A 20,346-nucleotide genomic window follows, 5' to 3' on the forward strand; every position below is an offset into this window, starting at 1 on the left:
AATCAATAAGTAAGTATTAGTATGCAGTGAAGTGCTGGAATGCTGTATGCCAGTGATCATACGTGTATAAACTAAAGCCACGCACTAGCAGAAGCAGAAGGAATGTACAGGTGAGGGGTGGACTTTCTTGGACTTTCTCGGGAGGGCACTTTGGCCCGCGTGCAGAAGAATACACGTGAAATTTTAATCCCCGAACTGTTCGGACCTGCCGTGTATCATGTGGGCGTTCTCCACTTGCACGCGCCACGAATGAGAGGCCGTGTCCGCCGGAAGTCTTCCCTCTGCTCCTCCCCCCTCCACCACCCGCTCCCCCCCTCCCCCCCTCCTAGCGCCTCCCCCACTCCGTCACCAGCTGCCGCCTGCTACGTCAGAGGACGTCATCGTAGGGTCCTGCCACTCGTCCTCATGTATCGTCATTGTGTAGGTGCTCCACACGGATCCATACTGGGACCACCGATCGCATCGAGTGCAAAAATAAGGAGATAATTTTCAGCAATACAGCTCGAGATTACCAAAGTATAGTTATTTACAGCACTATACACCCATTTACTGACAACCTACGCCAGTTAAATATAACAAGGTAAGACGTTCTGGCTTTTAACACACTTTCCGTTTTCCTTGCCTAAATTCGAATTCTTCAGGCAAGAGAAAATAATTTTTTTTTTTTTTTTTTTTTGATCGAAGGGTCTGTATGCGCGTCTGTCTCTGCCTTGGAAACAAATGTGGTCCATTTACTCGCTGTACATTCAGCAGAGAGCAGTAACGCCTGATTTCGTCTTTCCCTTCGAGCTTCCATTTAATGCTGCTCATTTCTGTCCTGAGGTTCTTTTCCCGGCATAGTTACATGTTATGAGTGACACGCGGCAGATGGGTAGGTTTACTGACGAACTGGCTGACATGCATCTCATGTGTGTGTTCACAGCACAATGACGTTATGCTTCGATGAAAGAGTACGTTTTTGATATGACGGTTGTTGCGTTACTAAGTATCTTGTGATTTACGTTTTGACGACTGCATATTACAGGTCTTATCGCTACTATAATGCCAGATGCAGTGACCGAGCGGTTCTAGGCGCTTCAGTCCGGAACCGCGCTGCTGCTGCGGTCGCAGATTCGAATCCTGCCTCGGGCATGGTTGTGTGTGATGTCCTTAGGTTAGTTGGGTTTAAGTATTTCTAAGTCTAGAGGACTGATGACCTCAGATGTTAAGTCCCATAGTGATTAGAGCCATTTGAACCATTTAAAGCTACTATAATGTTATTTTAAAAGAAGAAAAATTACCTGATTAGGATAACAAACCAAATGAATTACTATTACGTTATTGCTGTGCAATGAGTTACGGTGACTACCGGTCCCTTATACCAAAATTCTCCGAAAGTAGAACAACTTCTGAAATTTTATTGGTGGATTTAGAGTTTCCTTCGTTTATAGCAAGGTAAATTTTAGTGTCCTACCATACTTGTTTCGTATTACGTGGGTATGTTCGCGTTATAGGGCTACGGAAAAAGGCTACATTTGATTATGTAAAATGTAGTTCAGTGGTATATACGCTGTTTCTGCCTCTTTTCTACATTTTATATCGAAAACAGCATAACAGCTTATGAAGAAAACTTGAGTCCGCTTGTACAGTCTGGAACCACCTGACCGCTATGGTAGCAGGTTGGAATCCTGCCTCGGGCATGGATGTGTGTGATGTCCTTAGTCAGTTAGGTTTAAGTACTTCTAGATACTAGGGACTAATGACCTCAGATGTTAAGTCGCCTTGTGCTCCGAGCCATTTTTGAACCGCTTCTGCAACCGATTGATACCAATTTAAAGCAACAGTCGGGGTAGATTACAGATCTTAGCAATTTTGGATCACGCAGAAAGGTCATTCGCGTTGTTGCAGTCTCTACTATATCGCCAAGTAGTTCTACTTAACAGTTTGAGCAGAGATGGAATGCATTACTTTGTCCACCTCCGAACGATGATACGCAACTGGATTAATGCCAGTTTTAAGGCAACAGAATTTCGTCCAAGAAATAATAACAATAATAAGAATAATAAAAACGATTTCCTGTTTTAGGAGCGAGATATTTTCCAAAGCTAACAGCATTCTGACTGAAGCTATCTGTAGCGACCCGTATTTGTGCAGAAATATCTTACATGTGAGAGGCCAAAGTGATCATTTTCGAGAAGTTTGTTTGGTATTCGGAGCTCGAATCGAGACGCGCACATCTCGAACGATTCCAGTCAAGTGTCAAACAGTAGCAACCTTTTCCGTAGGTAAAGGCAGATATTGGCAAGGACAGGCGGATCGACACAATTCCCAGGACACTGCCTGCCAGACACAGATTTCTGCGTTCGAGAACTAGTCCAATACGTCGTTTCAACGAAGCATACATTAAGGTAAATACTAAAAAAAAAAACCGAAGAACACTCTAAGTGTATTAATTTAGAAATATATAGTCATCGCTTCCACACGAGGTGTCCAATATTTCCGGAATAGCGCCATGTATTTGTGCATCTGTTTAGGAAGTGACATGACTGACGATCCACAGCTGTACGAAATGTTACGAAATTAATCCGGTGACTGCGAATTTTTTGAGATCAGCTGTATTAGGTAGGGACCATTGAGGTAAGCGACTTTCACAAAGGAAAGATTGTTATTTCACAAAGCCTGTGAACGAATATCTCGAAAACGGTGAAGCCGGTGGAATGCTTGCCGGCCGGGGTGACCGAGCGGTTCTAGGCGCTACAGTGTGGAACCGCTCGACCGCTACGGTCGCAGGTTCGAACCCTGCCTCGGGGATCGATGCGTGTGCTGTCCTTAGGTTAGTCAGATTTAAGCAGTTCTAAGTTCTAGGGGACTGATGACCTTAGAAGTTAAGTCGCATAGCGCTCAGAGCCATTTGCACCATTTTTTGGTGCAATGCTCAAGTGCTACAGTCGTGGGCATCTACGGAAAGAGGTGGGACTATGAAACTACCACTAGGTGCTGAAAGGGTGGACGTGCACAACTCTTCACCGAAAGTGAAGTTCGGATGCTTGTCTGCATTGCGTTGTAAAGATGGTGACCTATGGCATCTTTGTCGAAAGAGGAGAATGCTGGTGCACGCACAAGTGTTTCGTAGCACACCGGTCATCGTACATCGCGGCAGAATACCTCTACGTGTTCACATGTTGTCACCGTCAGTTACGATAGAAATGAGCACGGGACCATCGGGATTCGACAGTCAATCAATGTAAACGTGTCGGCTCTTCGGGTGAATCACAGTTTTGCTACACTAGGTCGAGGGCGTCTCCACAAACGCCGTCGTCGAGGTGAACGGAGGATGTAAACGTGCAGCGCTCCACGGACACAGGCCGGTGGGAGCAGTATGATGCTACGGGCGACGTTCATTCTCCTGTGCTTGCATGGCATCTGTGGTAATAATCGAACGCACGCTGCCAGAGGCGAACCATCTGCATCCCTTCATGCTTGATGTCTTCCCAGACGGCGATGTCACCTTTCAGTAGTGTAGTGTAGTGTGGTACGAGTCAAATCGATATCGAAGTCATTCTCCACGAATACCCCAACGTCATTTGCAGTGTTGTGTATGCACAGCCCTCGGCAGCGAGTCTACCGCAGTGATCTACAAAAACATCGATAATGAACAGCCCTGTCGATCAGACCGACGTACTGTAACAGTAATTTGCACTCGTCTGGTCCCACCGCGCCTTGTATGTATTACTTAACATTACATATTGCGCTATGAAACCAAGACTCTGCTGTGTTCGATTGTATTTCATAACAATAGGCCTGTTTCGGAGTGACTGCCATCTTCAGGCTATATCAGATGGTCTTGATATGTAGTACCTACATTAAAGGAGCAAACTTATGCATTAGTGACACTAACTATGACAGCGATGTCATATGGATATCAAGACCATCCGGTGCAACCTGAGGATGGCAATCAAGCCGAAATAGCACTCCGTCTTCAGGCCACAAAGTGGCCCATCGGGACCATCCGACCGCCATGTCATCCTCAACTGAGGATGCGGATAGTAGGGGCGTGTGGTCAGTAGACTGCTCTCACGGTCGTTACGATGGTTTTCTTTGACCGGAGCAGCTACTGTTCGATCGAATAGCTCCTCAATTAGTATCACGAGGCTGAGTGCACGTTGAAAAATGGCAAAAACGCATGGCGACCCGGATGGTCACCCATCCAAGTGCCGGCCACGCCCGACAGCGCTTAACTTCGGTGGTCTGACGTGACCCGGCGTTTCTACTACGGCAAGGCCTTTGCCAAGCCGAAATAGGCCTGTTGCAAAAAAAAAAAAATAATAATAATCGAAAACAGTAGCTTCTTTGACTCGTAGCATGACACATAAGGTCCTTGCATTCTAAAGAGTTTTATTTCCCAACCATTGATCACTACCGCTGACCTGGCTGCTGTAAGAAAGTTACGAATAATATTTTGGGACTAAAGACCGAATCCCAGTTTAGCCATCACACGTTGTAAACATGTGCGGCTTGTGCGATAGAAGGTGTTTGCGAAGTCTATCAACAACATTCTCGCCGATAATCTGTTAACTGCAGACTGGGCAGTCTCTAGTCTATAGAGTCTCGGTTAGCTGTGTGGTCTAACGCACTGTTTTCCGGGCGGGAAGGTGTGCCGGTCCCCGGTACGAATCCGTCCGGCGGATTAGTGTCGAGGTCAGGTGTGCAGGCTATGTGGATGACTTTTAAGGTGGTTTTTCATCAGATTCGGCGAGTGCGAGTTTGTTGCCCTTATTCCGCTTAAGTTACCTTATGTCCGCGATTTCTGCGCAAACACTTCCTCCACATACGTTTACACGATAATTACTGTGGTGTCGCCGCCAGACACCACACTTGCTAGGTGGTAGCCTTTAAATCGGCCGCGGTCCGTTAGTATACGTCGGACCCGCGTGTCGCCACTATCAGTGATTGCAGACCGAGCGCCGCCACACGGCAGGTCTAGAGAGACTTCCTAGCACTCGCCCAAGTTGTACAGCCGACTTTGCCAGCGATGCTTCATTGTTTACATACCCTCTCACTGGGCAGAGACAAGAGTTTAGCATAGCATTCAGCTGCGTCATTTGCTACGACCTACAAGGCGCCATATTAAGTTACTATAATTCATATCTTCAAGAATGTATTCTGAACAGATAATATTGTGAATTACGTACCGTCAAGAGCAACGTTCATCATTAATGGATTAAAGTTAAGTATCAAACTAATTACGTCCACTGAATTCTGATTACTTGTCATGTTCCAGACGTCACGTCAGTATAGTTCTTCCCTCCTCACGCCAGCCTTAGTCAGCTAAAACCCGTGCATTTGGGCCTCCACTCGTAACACGGTGTTGGCTCTTCTGCTAACACAAAAATTACTCTACCATGCAAACATTTGGGGTTGCACTCCTCTGGTATGAGACATTCCCGGAGGGGGTGGGGGGGGGGGGGGTGTCCACTGGGTTCGGTGTGGGGCGGCGGTGGGGTGGGTGGACTGCTGTGGCCTGTTGTGAACCACTGAGGACGAAGCCTCTCCTTCGTTTCTAGGTCCCCAGTTCCATGCAATGCGATACAATGTCTCTATAAGCATAGGCCGCGTTGAAAACATGACTGGCATGGACTGATTACTTTGCCCACAACCAATTTCATGTTCCATGCAAAACGTCTTGCAGCAAGTTTATAATCCGAATTCAGCAGGGTGATGAGTCTAATGTCTTGAACACAGCAGGTCCCCTGCATCTGAAGCCGTCCTCACACGTGACGTCGCAGCTTACGCGAATGTGGTCGCCGTCGGCACACGGGACGAGCTGGATAACGAGATTTGAGCTCGCGGCGCTCTCCAGAGGCTTTATTTGGCTCGCGAACCGCACACAGTTTCTTTACGACAATGGTCACGCGTAAAATAGCTGCGTTAATACTATTAGCGATTGTCGGAGAAGTGCGGAGAACAGCACGAAGAATACTATAGACATAGTAGTGGAAGCTATTGATTAATTCGACTGAATTTTCGGCCCATTTTCGATTTTAAATTGAATAGAGTTAACATATAGTGTCTAGCTTCAGTCTGCACGTGCATAATGTCCATATTCTTAATGGCCCGATGTTGCATTGACTACCAGCTCTCTCAAATTAACGTACGCCATCATACGGATTTCAAGATCGAGATTCGTTGAATGAACGAGGAGATTTTCTGGACCTACACTTGTGCCTGGATTAAATTTTCGTCTGCTGATGTCGTAAATCACATTCCATACTCTGAACAAGTAGAGGCAGGTCATACCTACACTCTTGATGTGTTCCGTAAGTTACATGTGTCATAATCTCTGGTACGGTTTTTGTGAAAATATTTTCAGAATATTTCCTCAACACTGGGACGTAAAACAGAGTCATGTTTCGTGTTGTCACAAAATCTTGAACAGTGTTAACTATGAGACGTGATGTTCTGTTATCCTGACTGCAAGGACTAGTTTCGTGCAACTCTCCACTAGAGTCTATCTTCATCTCTGCAGAACTGCCTCAGCCTCAGCATTCTCTCAACAATATTTACGCCACGCACTCCCCTGCAGTACCAAATTGACGATTACGCGATGTCCCATGATGTGTGCTATTAACCGGCGCTTTCGTTTAGTCAAGTTATGCCAAAAAATTTCTTTTCTCCCAAGTTCTATTCAGTACCTCCTCGTTAGTTACTACCCATATAATCTTGACAATTCTTCTGTAGCACCACATTTATAAAGTTTCCATTCTCATCTTACTTGAGCGGCTTATCGTCCACGTTTTACTTCCTTACGAGGGTACTCTCCAGAGAATTATCTTCAGAAAAGATTTCCTAATACGATTTTTTTTCACTATCACACAAGTCCAAAGATTTATAGAAACAAATCTGTAACCATGTAGCATCGCTGACATAAATCGAAGCTGTCAAACCTACAAAATTACACAAGATCTTAACGAAACTGGCCAACAAAGAAAAAATTCCACTGCTTAGACATTACTTAGCGAGTAATTTATAATTTCGCCTGTGCTTTGCTTAAAAACGCACCAAGTGAGATATCTGACAGCAAGAGCGTCAACGACGTAATATGGAAGTAAGTCTTACGCCAAATTTACGGAATAATAATCGTACTATATGCTGCAGTGTTCTCGAAAATGGCCTTTGAGCCGAAATAGGCCATCAGCCAATGAAAATAAAGTCACAATAATAACAACTGCTACACAACGCAGCGTTTTGGCTTAATGTAAACACAATGTCCTTAGAAGGCATATATAACGCTGCAGGGCCACAAGAATTTAACTTTTTGTTACATGATAACAAATTCCTGTTTCAGAAATGCTTAAAAAACGTTCAAAATGTGTGTGAAATCTTATGGGACTTAACTGCTAATGTCATCACTCCCTAATATTACACACTACTTAACCTAAATTATCCTAAGGACAAACACACACACCCAAGCCCGAGGGAAGACTCGAACCTCCGCCGGGACCAGCCGCGGAGTCAGAAATGCTTCCCTTCCTATACTCACAACCATTTATTTTGTTGCCCAAACGACAAAATTCATCTACTGTCAGTTTCTCGTTTCCTAATCTAATTCCCTCGGCGTTCTGCGTCATATGATTTAATTGGATACATTCCTGCACCATTGTCTTACTTTTCTTGATCTTCATCTTGTAACATCTTTTTAAGACCCTGTACATTACTTTCGGCTGTTCTACCAAGTACTTTGCTATCTCTAAAAGAAATACAGTGTCACCAACAAACCTGAAAGTTTTTATTTCTGCGTCATCGACTTTAAATCTCGTTCCACATTTCTGTTTGGTTTCCTTCACCGCTTACTCAACGTAAGGACTCAATGACATTTATGGTAGGCTACAGCACTTTGTCACTGCCTTCTCAACCACAGCTCACCTCTCACGCCCCTCGGCTCTTCTAACTGCAGTCTGGTTTCAGAACAAGTTACAGATATTAAAAAGAAGGTCAGCGTTGGTCGTAATATGGATGTTTTATTGATAGCAGAACCGATTTTCGATCACATAGTGATCATCTTCGGTGCTGTACACATTAAACTCAGACATTGGTATCAAGTTATCAATAACCAAAACTGAGAAGCGACCACAATAAGTTATTCGCTTCTCAGTTTTGGTTATTGATAACTTGATACCAGTGTCTGAGCTTAATGTGTACAGCACCGAAGATGATCACTATGTGATCGAAAATCGATTCTGCTATCAATAAAACATCAACATTACGACCAACGCTGACCTTCCTTTTAATGTAACATATATGGTCGTCGTCCACACAGCACTCCATGGAGTCGCAAATCAATAAATTATAAATAACGTTTTGCTCCCTGTATTTTATCCTGTCTTCAGAATTTCATAGAGTGTTTCTAGTCAACATTACCAAAATCTTCCCTAAGTTTAAGGTTTGCCTTTCCTTAACATCTCTTCTAGGAGAAGTCGTACGGGCAGCATTGCCTCGTGTGTTCCTGCATTTATCTAGAATCCAAATTGGTCTTCTTCGAGGTCGGCTTTCGTCCATTCTTCTGTAAATAATTCGTGTCATTATTTTGCAACAATGATTTATTAATTTGAAAGTTCTGCAATATGGACGTCTACCTTCTCTGAGTCTGGAATTATTACAATGTTTCTTGAAATTTGAGGTATTTCATTTGTTCGTATGCCTTGCTTATTGTTGGATGTATAGGTCCTTCCATGAATCGTACAGTTATTCACCACAATGTTAAACCAAGCCAACACGCAATTTTCAGTGTAAGAAACGTTGTGTACTTTTAAGCATTTTCAGGGGAACCATTCACGGAATCACTAATTTTAAACGAGACCATGAAACAAATGTTCCAATGGGTATACGGTGTGATAGCTGCAACCAGTGTGCTACAGTGTGGTGGCCTATGGACTTCTGGCTCAACAGGGAGATCGTAATAAAATTGAATACATTAATTTTACATATATAAACTGAACTGTTCGAATGTATACTGACGCAAAACACCGCAACACCAAAAAATAATTAAAGCAGAATAATGAAATTTCTGAAATAAACTGTCTAGGTAACATTTAAGTGATGTCCGCCCATGGTAGCTGAGTGGTCAGCGCGACGGACTGCCACACCTAACGGCCCTTATCATCACCATTCCATCCACATCGACACGCAAGTCACTGAAGTGGCGTCAACTCGAAAGACTTGCACCAGGCGAACGGTCTACCCGACGGGAGGCCCTAGTCTCACGACATTACCATTTCCATTTAAGTGATTATCATTGCAAGATGTTGCCAGTTGACTTCCAGAAGAATATAGTAAGAATATAGTAATTCCAATCCCAAAGAAAGCAGGCGTTGACAGATGTGAAAATCACCGAACTATCAGTTTAATAAGTCACAGCTGCAAAATACTAACGCGAATTCTTTACAGACGAATGGAAAAACTGGTAGAAGCTGACCTCGGGGAAGATCATTTTGGATTCCGTAGAAATGTTGGAACACGTGAGGCAATACTGACCCTACGACTTATCTTAGGTGAAAGATTAAGGAAAGGCAAACCTACGTTTCTAGCATTTGTAGGATTTGAGAAATCTTTTGACAATGCTGACTGGAATACTCTCTTTAAAATTCTGAAGGCGACAGGGGTAAAATACGGGCAGCGAAAGGCTATTTACAATTTGTACAGAAACCAGATGGTGGTTATAAGAATCGAGGGACATGAAAGGGAAGCTGTGATTGGGAAGGGACTGCGACAGGGTTGTAGCCTCTCCCCGATGCTATTCAATCTGTATATTGAGCAAGCAGTAAAGGAAACAAAAGAAAAGTTCGGAGTAGGTATTAAAATCCATGGAGAAGAAATAAAAACTTTGAGGTTCGCCGATGACATTGTAATTGTGTCAGAGACAGCAAAGGACTTGGAAGAGCAATTGAATGGAATGGACTGTGTCTTGAGAGGAGTATATAAGATGAACATCAACAAAAGCAAAACGAGGATAATGGAATGTAGTCGAATTGAGTCGGGTGACGCTGAGGGAATTGGATTAGTAAATGAGACACTTAAAATAGTAAAGGAGTATTGCTATTTGGGGAACAAAATAACTGATGATAGTCGAAGTAGAGAGGATATAAAATGTAGACTGGCAATGGCAAGGAAAGCGTTTCTGAAGAAGAGAAATTTGTTAACATCGAGTATAGATTTAAGTGTCAGGAAGTCGCTTCTGAAAGTATTTGTATGGAGTGTAGCCGTGTATGGAAGTGAAAGAAGAGAATAGAAGCTTTCGAAATGTGGTGCTACAGAAGAATGCTGAAGATTAGATGGGTAGATCATATAACAAATCAGGAGGTATTAAATAGAATTGGGGAGAAGAGGAGTTTGTGGCACAACTTGACTAGAAGAAGGGATCGGTTGGTAGGGCATGTTCTGAGGCATCAAGGGATCACTAATTTGGTACTGGAGGACAGCGTGGAGGGTAAAAATCGCAGAGGGAGACCATGAAATGAATACACTAAACAGATTCAGAAGGTTGTAGGCTGCAGTAGGTACTGGGAGATGAAGAAGCTTGCACAGGATAGAATACCACGGAGAGCTGCATCAAACCAGTCTCAGGACCGAAGACCACAACAACAACAACACTGCAAGATCACGGGTTAATGTGAGCGCGAGAAAAGCCATTGCTAATGTGGAATGCTGACACATTAATAACAGGTGTAGTCGCCAGACTGTTCAATGCGAGCTTTGTAACTTGCATGCACTGTGTCGAACAGGTCCCAGATTTCACTTTGTGGTTTGGAGTCCTGCCACGTGTTGCATTTGGTCTGTTAAAACAGGGACGATTAAGGCTTTTTTGCGGATAACGCTGCAGTTGTCGTCCGACGATGTGCTATATGTGTTCGAGGGCAGACTGATCTGGCGATCGATCAGGTCAAGGTAAAGACGAGTCGTAGAGCATGTTGGGTTACAACAGTGGTCTGTGGGCGAGCGTTATCCTGTTGGAACACACCCGCTTGAATGCTGTTCATGAATGAAAGCACAACAGGTCGGATCACCAGACAGGTACAAATGTGCAGTCAGGGTGCGAAAGATAGCCACCGGGTTGCCCATGTCGGAACATGCAATCTCGCCCCAGACCACAGCACCAGTGTGTCTCGCCCAGAGACAAGTTGGTTGCAGGCCCTCAACTAGCATCTTTCTGACCAACTCAAGGCCGTCACTGGCACCGAAGCAGAACCAGCTTTCATTATAAAACACAACAGATGTCCATCCCGCCCTCCAATGACCCCTCGCACGACACGACTGAAGTCGCATATGGCGGTGGTTTGGAGTCAGTGGAATGCAAGTTACAGTCCGTCTGACTCGGAGCTGCCCTTGAAGTAACCAGTTTGTTCGTTGTGTCTCTGAGGTGCCGCCTCCTGCTCAGATTGCTGCTGCAGATGCAGTATGACGCGCCGAAGTCATAGGCCGAACACGGTGGCCTTCCCTCTCTGTAGAGCCACACAGTCCTCCCCGTCTTTTTGCGACCGTAGCCACCGCTGCCAGGAATCGCCCACAGCGGTTACATTCCTGCCAACTCCTCTTGCAACATCGGAGAATGAACATCCAGTATCTTTTAGGCTAATACATGACTCTTCCAAACGCAGTGAGATGATTATAATGACGTCTCTGTCGCCTTGAAGCCATCCTTGAATAACACCAACTCCCCACGTCCTGTTTCAAAGGTAACTAAGGCTCAAGACCGTTAAAGCATGTATTTAAAGCAAACCTAATTTACATCCTCACAATGTCGCCACTAGCAGCGCTCTATGCGACTGGCGCGAAATTTGAATAGACACAATTTTTCAGATGCAGAAATGTGGTGTCACCGCCAGACACCACACTTGCTAGGTGGTAGCCTTTAAATCGGCCGCGGTCCGTTAGTATACGTCGGACCCGCGTGTCGCCACTATCAGTGATTGCAGACCGAGCGCCGCCACACGGCAGGTCTAGAGAGACTTGCTAGCACTCGCCCCAGTTGTACAGCCGACTTTGCTAGCGATGGTTCACTGACTACATACGCTCTCATTTGCAGAGACGACCCTTCAGCTACCTCATTTGCTACGACCTAGCAAGGCGCTATATTCAGTTCCTATAAGTAATAACTTCAAGAATGTATTCTGAACAGACAATATTGTGAATCATGTACCGTCAAGAGCGAGGTTCATCATTAATGGATTAAAGTATCAAACTAATTACGTCCGATTTCTGAATTCTCATTCCTTGTCATGTTCCAGACCTCACGTCAGTATAGTTCTTCCCTCCTCACGCCAGCCTGCGTGAGTTAAAACGCGTGCATTTCGACCTCCAGTAGTAACTCTTTCTTGGTGATGCGATTTTTTTTCGTCAGTTTATCTTACGCAGTTTCTGGTCAGAAATCTATTACAGTAGCTGAACAGCATACAGTGTGCCTTTTCGAAATTTACTGCCAACGGATTGGTTAGTTTGGACTTATTAATGTCCCTACACATTTAGCTAACAGTTCGTTTGTAAAAATTGCTCAGTTTGCTAATTATGACCTATTTATATCGTATGGAAAAAGAAATCCCTTTAGCGTTTGCTATGTTACTGATGTTTCTGACGACATATTCGTAATGAACACCACACTTTCGAAAGTTAAATTTATGGGCGAGAATTATCGGAACTCTTTGAAATAAGAACGGGAGTGCGACAGGGGAACGGGATCTTGCCGTTGCTGTTCAAATACGCTCTTGAGAAAGTAGCCAGAGAATGGAAGACAAATATTAAGAGTGGTATAAGACTGAGTTGCAAAAAGAGGAATCTTAAAGTAAATTGCATTGCTTTTGCAGATGATATGGCGCTGCTTGCTGAAACAATGGAAGAAGCAGGGGAGCAAATCCTTGAACTAAAGAAACAAGCAGCTAAAATAGGTCTTCACATCTCCTTTGGAAAAACAAAGATATTGACAAAAATCAAGCACTCATGTAAATACCTCAAAGTTCAAGAACAAAAGATTGAAATAGTAAAAGCATTCAAATATCTCGAAGAATGGATTAGTTGGAATGCCGGGAAAAGCAAAGCAATGGAATCCACAAAAATTGAAAACTTGAACTGGCCTTCCAACTAACAAAAAATACATAAAACAAAAATGCCTTTCATGGGAGTCCAAAATTACACATTATAGGACAGTGATTAAGTCGAAGCACTGTATGCAGCAGAAACACTAAACATGAATTTCAAAGGCCAAATGGAGAAACTTGAGCTAAAGGAAAGAAAAATTGTAAGAAAAATCATAGGACCAAAATTGCAAGAAAATAAGATTATATACATCAGAAATGAAACTCTCTACAATAAAATTGAAAAACTTTCAGGTACTGTGCGAAAAAGGAGGATAAATGTTTATGGTCATCTTCTTAGAATGAATTCCAGCAGGTTAACCAAACAAATCTTTGACTTTTTCTGTAACCGCAAAACGAAACCCAACTGGTTTAAATAAACTGAGAAAGACCTAGTAGAATTAAAGGTCTCAGAAAATTTACTTATCGATCGTACAGCTAAATTAATTACTGAAGCTGAAAACATAAGCTTCCAAGACAAATATACACAAAAGTGCAGATCCGTCATGTCAGAAGAAGACAGGAAAGGAAGATAATAAAGAATGAAGAGAATGAAGAAATACTGGGCCCTAAGAAAAGAACAACGCACAAAGAAATGATTAATCCAGCGTACCCCAAAAGAGGATGAAACGAAAGAAGAAGAACGCTAGAAAACATATGGGCTCTTAATACAGAATTTTGTAGCACAGTACCTCTAGTTAATTTCCAGTTTAATGATGACTGATGGCTCAAGACATCATTCTCTGTTCATTCTCTGTGGACTGCCATCTTAAAATGTGGGGTACTTGCACACATTTCTGGTTGTCCGATTGTTAGAGTATTCCGTGTGGTCATTGAAGGCCACCATAAAGGCGCAAAAGGCAGATGTGGGAGTCGTTAAGAGCGAAAAGCGGGCTGAAGTTAATTAGCGCTCGTGTGTCCCGAATTACGCCGGCGAGTGAGCCAGGGGGGCGTGGCTTCCGCTGATGACGCAACTGGCCGATTCTCTGAGCACCACTGAACTGTCATTACGTTGAGTCGTGGGCCTGTTGTTACTGCCACTGTGACAATGAACACACACACATGCGCGCCGTGTACTCTCTACTCTGCATCGACAAGGTCACCAGTGTGGACTTTACACCACTTCACCTCACTGCCACGTAATGGAACTGGGTAACTGCGCTGGCAGCTATTTGAACCGAGTGAGCTTATGCCATTAGAGAAAGTTCGGCATACAGAATGCAGTGCTTAAATCCGGACAAATAAAACTGTTCTTTAAAGGTAAATTTATTAAAACAAACTACCAATGAAAATGAAATTCTTTTAATAAATGAAAAGCACCAGTTTGCTTTTGTTCTACAATATTACTTTTATTGTTAACCGGTTTTCGACTTACAAGGCCATCTTCAGTCATTTACTGAGTATTATCACCAAAGAAGTTAAATGTTAGCAGACAACATTGGAAGAGAAGTAACACATCTATACTGAAGTAGAAACATCTTTGCAATGAAAAACTAAAGACCGAACAGTACTTAAATAACAATGGAGTAGACAGGAAAACCTTTAGCACAAAATAGGAATAGCATGCCTACATAACAGTTTATATTAATAAAAAAACAAATAAAATAAAATAAAATTTGTACTAGACAAGGCTGCATCAGGAGGTATGAAACATCGAGAGTGATACACAACCAATTAAAAGAAGAGACAGTTATCAATGAAAGTGTTGAGCTAGCACAGACAAGGACCAGTTATTAGCTAACAGTGGGGTATACAAAATGACCTGTTCTGATTGTGACAAATTTTACATTGGTCAGTCAGGCAGAGACATATCAACTAGGCTGGCTGAACATGAACGCAGCTGGAGGTTGCAGAATTCAGACTCTGCATTTGTTGAGCATGTACTGAGTGAGGCTCACAACTACCAGTCAGTGTCCCGTGTACTTCAATTAGCAAACAAAGGCCATAAACGCAACCTGCTGGAAGCCCTGGAAATTAACAAACATCTTGCTCACAGTCCAGATCTCATCCTAAATGACCAGACACAGCTCAACACTTCCCCTCTCTTAAACTTCATATAAGCATCTTTGTTGTTCATTACTTCCCACACTCTCTCTTCCTACATATTCCCATTTTCCTGTATTCATTAAGTTGTTTTGTTTGTTGAAGTTGTCTTTGTACTCCACATAGACTGTAGTTTCAATAGTTAAGGCTTTCTTTTAACTGGTACTTGTATTACTGTCCATGTTTAACACCCCTTGTAGATGTCTCATCAAATACTGTTCATATTTTACTTTGCTCATTTATTTAATGAAAACTGCTACACAGCCACTGCTTTGATTATAATGTTAATGTTAAAATGCAGTACCACCACACTCTCAAACTGTAGGTTCCCTCAAACATCTCCATTTTCCTGCATTTATTAATTTCTGTTTATCTTATTGACATTGCTTAAGTTCCTTATGTATTCTGTATTTACATTCATAGCTGTCTCTTCTTTTAATTGGTTGGTTATCACTCTCCATGTTTCATACCTCCTGATGCAGCCTTGTCTAGTACAAATTTTATTTTATTTTATTACTTTTTATTATTAATGGAAACTGTTATGTAGCCATGCTATTCCTATTTTGTGCTAAAGGTTTTCCTGTCTACTCCATTGTTATTTATGTACTATTCAGTTTTTAGTTTTTCATTGCAAAGATGTTACTTACTGTATGTTTCTACTTCAAATTAGATGTGTAACTTCTGGTGCTAACGATCGCCGGCCGCGGTGGCCGTGCTGTTCTGGCGCTGCAGTCCGGAACCGCGGGACTGTTACGGTCGCAGCTTCGAATCCTGCCTCGGGCATGGATGTTTGTGATGTCCTTAGGTTAGTTAGGTTTAAGTAGTTCTAAGTCCTAGGGGTCTTATGACCTAAGATGTTGAGTCCCATAGTGCTCAGAGCCATTTGAACCATTTTTTTGCTAATACTCAGTAAATGTCTGAAGATGGCCTTGTCAGCCGAAAACCGCTTAACAACAAGAGTAATATTGTAGAACAAAAGCAAACTAGTGCTATTCATTTATTATAATGTTGTGCTACCAAGAATCGACGGAAGATTCTGCTACTATGAAAATCCTTTTGTATGTAAGTGGTGGTAATTTTCAAGAGTAACATTACCCGACGTAAGCCTTTCAGCAGCAATGATTGCCTCCACTTTTGTCCTGAAGCGATCGCACGCACTCTTTAAAACAGCGCTGTCCATATTCGCGAATGCTGCTTCGATATCGGTCCGTACAGATACGACATTCGGGTGCCTGGCGTTATTGGTAACTCATTCGCATACGCTCCCCACATAGCAGTGGAACAGGAGGTTCAAATCCGGGCTGTTCGGGGGGGGGGGGGGGGGAAGCAGAACATGTAAACGGCCGGTCGGGGTGACCGAGCGGTTCTAGGCGCTTCAGTCTAGAACCGCGCAACTACTACGGTCGCAGGTTCAAATCCTGCCTTGGGCATGGATGTGTCTGGCGTCCTTAGATTGATTAGGTTTAAGTAGATCTAAGTGCTAGGGGACTGATGACCTCAGATGTTAAGTCACATAGTGCTCAGAGCCATTTGAACCATTTTTTGAACATGTAAACGCTATCCGAAAGCCACTTTGGACTAAACGGCTCGTATGAGCCGGTACACCATCCTGTTGAAATACATATCGTCTTCCCGAGACCACAGTTACCATCCCCTGTTTCACTACATTCGTCAAAACTTGCAGATGCACTTCTTTTGTGATTCTTTTCAAAGAAATGTGGTGATGTGATATTACCCTCGCTCGACACTACACCTACGACGTGAACCCCAGAGCTCTCCGAAGCATTATACATGGACACAAATCGTAAGTCGTTGATCTCGGGTACCCGAAGAATCGAACTATTTTAGTGGGCGAACGCCCAGCTCCAAGACTTTCGACCACCGCGGCTCCTCGATTGTGTTCCGCACTTGCCATGAAGAAGGAAGTGCGTGGCAGTTGTGTCAGGTGGGCTGCGTTCATTAAGGCGAAGCCCCTCAGCGGGCCCTCCTACCTGGCAGGAGACATCGCTGTTCTGGGCACCTTTACTCGCTCACAGTGCGCTCAGAACAGAAAAGACTTCATGCGATCGACAGGCATACTAGAGACGCTGCCCAACACACTAGTGCAAATCTTCATCAGATTTTCACAGTGGTTTCCATTTAGCGACCGATCGTTCCTTACTTTCAGAGTAACCCTCGAATCTATGTCGTGGCAGCCTCAGGCTGAGGAGCAGTACTTACGAAACAGCGAAACGCTGCAGTGAAGCACATGTTTCGCAGCAGTATTATATTTCCTAAGGGTACTCTCAATGAGTCCCAGCTTGGAATGTTTATTTTCTACAACTGGTTTTATTTATTTAGTTAGTTAAACTGGCAAGATTAGAGCCATCAGGCCCTCTCTTACATCTAACCAGGCATTCTACTTATTTTACAGTCATATGTTTTAGTAGGCATGTTAAACTACATCTAATACAAAAGTGAGATAAACAATTAGAAAGGTACACCTCGAAAAATACATTATTGAAGAGAAAGATTTTAGATAGGAGTGCTGGCAGCAGGGAGTATGAGGGAGACTCATGGTGAAGGGAGGAGAAGAATAGAGAGGAAAATATAAAGGAAAAGAAGACTGCGTGGCAAATAGAGATAGATGAAGAGGAAGGCATCTCAGGAGCAAGCTATAGGTCATTCCAAACAGATACAATTTAGGTTTTACTGTCTTTAGTGATTGATCGCTAATCTTGTATTCAATCATCTATATCTACATCTGCATACATACTCCCCAAACCACAGTATGGCGGACGCTAACCTGTACCGCTAATAGTCATTTCCTGTAACGTTCCACTCGCGGATGAAGTGAGGCAAAAACGGCCATCTATATGCTTCCGAACGAGCCCTAATTTCTCTTATCTTGACTTCGAGGTCCTTATGTGAAGTGTACATTGGCGTCAGTAGAATCGTTCTGCAGTCGGCAGCAAATGCCTGTTCTCTAAATCTTTCCAGCAGTACTTCACGAAAAGAACGTCGTCTTTTCTCCAGGGATTACCATTTTAGTATACGGAAGCTTCTCCGCAGCAACCGAGAGTTGATAGAAATTACTTTTAATTAATCTGGCAGCACTCTTGTCACTTGAGTCGCCTTCCCTCAATCTGCCCAACTGAGGGTCCCAAACAATCGAGCAGTATTCAAGAATGGTTCGCACAGCGGTTCTCTGTGTGGTCTTCTTTGCAGGCGGGCTAGACTTTCATAAAACTCTCCCAGTAACGCTAAGACGATCATTCACCTTCCCTACTACCGTTCCTGCGTGTCCGTTAGATTTCACATCCCTTTGATAATTCTTGGGAACATTTCTAGTGAAGAATATCAGCGATCTCAATAAAATATGTTGAAATTGAATTACAAACAGTCTTGAACATATAGCATAGCCTCGGGAAAAAGGACTGCAAAAATTAACTTATCGATATCCAAGAACAAAGAAGCGTTATAAGCGCTCTTAGAATCGCATTAATTGTAATCTTTGTCTCCTGGCATGAAATAAAATCATGTTTTTTGTTTCACTTCTTGGTTCTGATGTGTTAGCTGACAGGAGCATGTAAATCACGGTCTGTACAATTATCTGTAGAGTTACTATAATTTTTGTTAAATATGTATCCAAATAATTACTGTAGAGTGTGTTTTTGTAAGTAGCAAGAAAGTACCTTCCCTATCTATGATTTAATTACGTAATAATTAAATGTTGCCCTGGCCATTTTGTGTACGTGCATTGTTGAAGTGAAGCCATTAATGATAAAATGGCTCTAAGCACTATGGGACTTGACATCTGAGGTCATCAGTCTTAGACTTGGAACTACTTAAACGTAACTAACCTAAGGACATCACACACATCCACGCCCCAGGCAGGATTCGAACCTGCGACCGTAGCAGCAGCGCGGTTCCGCACTGAAGCGCCTAGAACCGCTCGGCCACAGCGGTCGGCAACGATAAAATGATTAAACCCTTTTAGTAGTCATTTAACTCTGAAAGTGTTGAAGTGATTAATCTCAATAAATACAAAACGGCGTATTGTAATATTTTCCAATTTAATTTTTAGGCCAGAGGTATATTTTCTATAAATGTATACGTTGCCATAGGCAGCTATACTGGAGCATCAAGCCTCACAAAAAAGGAATTAATTAGCATTGTGTGTAATTGGCTTATAGCGTAACATTAAAGAAAGCCTTTTGTATGTACAGTTTTTTTTTTTTAAATTACCGCTACCAGTCAAAAACGTTGCCAAGTATTGTATTACTTATTTATTTAGCGACATGTTTCGAGGTAATACCTCATCTCCAGGCTAAAAAGGATTGCAACAACAACTTTACAATAAGGCCATACTGATATTACATAGTGTTTTCGTAAATGCTGTGGTCATCCTGTGGAAGAAGTCCAATAAGTCTTTTATTGCACTTGACACTGTTTTTAATTCGGCTTAGTCGTATTGCTTCGCAAAGTTACGGCTTGGTATGTAATGGACGTGGCGGTGTCTGCCTGCACAGTCTTGATACTGTATTCGAACATTAGATAATTGTTTTCCTTACTCATCCGCATGAACTTACATCTTTATAAATTTAGAGTAAACTGCGATAGGTTTCAAGTGTCTCACTGCTGGTGAGTGCCGGGAGTTTGAGACGATTACCTATTCTTTCGCTCTTACTTTCAAAGAAATTAATTCAGTATGGTAAAGCGTCTCATGTCCAAGAGTAATAAGATGTGAAACATGTCTTACGCAACAAAAGGCGATTGCACAGCTAATGGAACGGTCAATATGCCTGTATGGCTTGTGATAGGAGGGCAGTCAATAATGGAATTAGAAATACGACCCGAAAATTGTATGTAAGAAATCAGTCTGACTTTATGTGAATATTTCATAGGGTGTTGGCCCCTGATGGCAGGAAAAGGACTGGTCCTTCAATTACGGAGATTATGCCTCCCCCGCCAGGACCTCGCACTGCGTCTGTAAAGTGAATCTTTCATGCGAGGGGAAACTGGAATAAAGCCCCTAATAATCTCAACATGATGTATATTTAACATTCATACCCTTTTATCGGAAAGAGAAAACGAAGATTTGAATGTCAGAGAGTGAGCCAATGATACAGGTTAGTAGAGGTCAAGGGTCACCATGACCTCTCCGACTCGACATTACACCAGTCAATTCCAGGCGTATAAGCTTGATCAATACATACACCAT

The 20,346-nt window shown here is 42.9% G+C and overlaps 1 protein-coding gene across 1 annotated transcript in view; it reads left to right on the forward strand.

Moving 5' to 3' along the window:
* The first annotated feature begins 392 nt into the window (after nt 1–392).
* Nucleotides 393–20,346, forward strand: part of LOC126291720 (sensory neuron membrane protein 1-like) — a 210,783-nt gene continuing 190,829 nt past the window's right edge. The window contains exon 1 of the mRNA XM_049985376.1: nt 393–580. The gene's annotated coding sequence lies outside the window, so the exon portion shown is untranslated. The remainder of the gene's footprint in view (nt 581–20,346) is intronic.

This window comes from Schistocerca gregaria, chromosome 9, assembly GCF_023897955.1.
Source record: "Schistocerca gregaria isolate iqSchGreg1 chromosome 9, iqSchGreg1.2, whole genome shotgun sequence".
Lineage (NCBI taxonomy): Eukaryota > Metazoa > Arthropoda > Insecta > Orthoptera > Acrididae > Schistocerca > Schistocerca gregaria.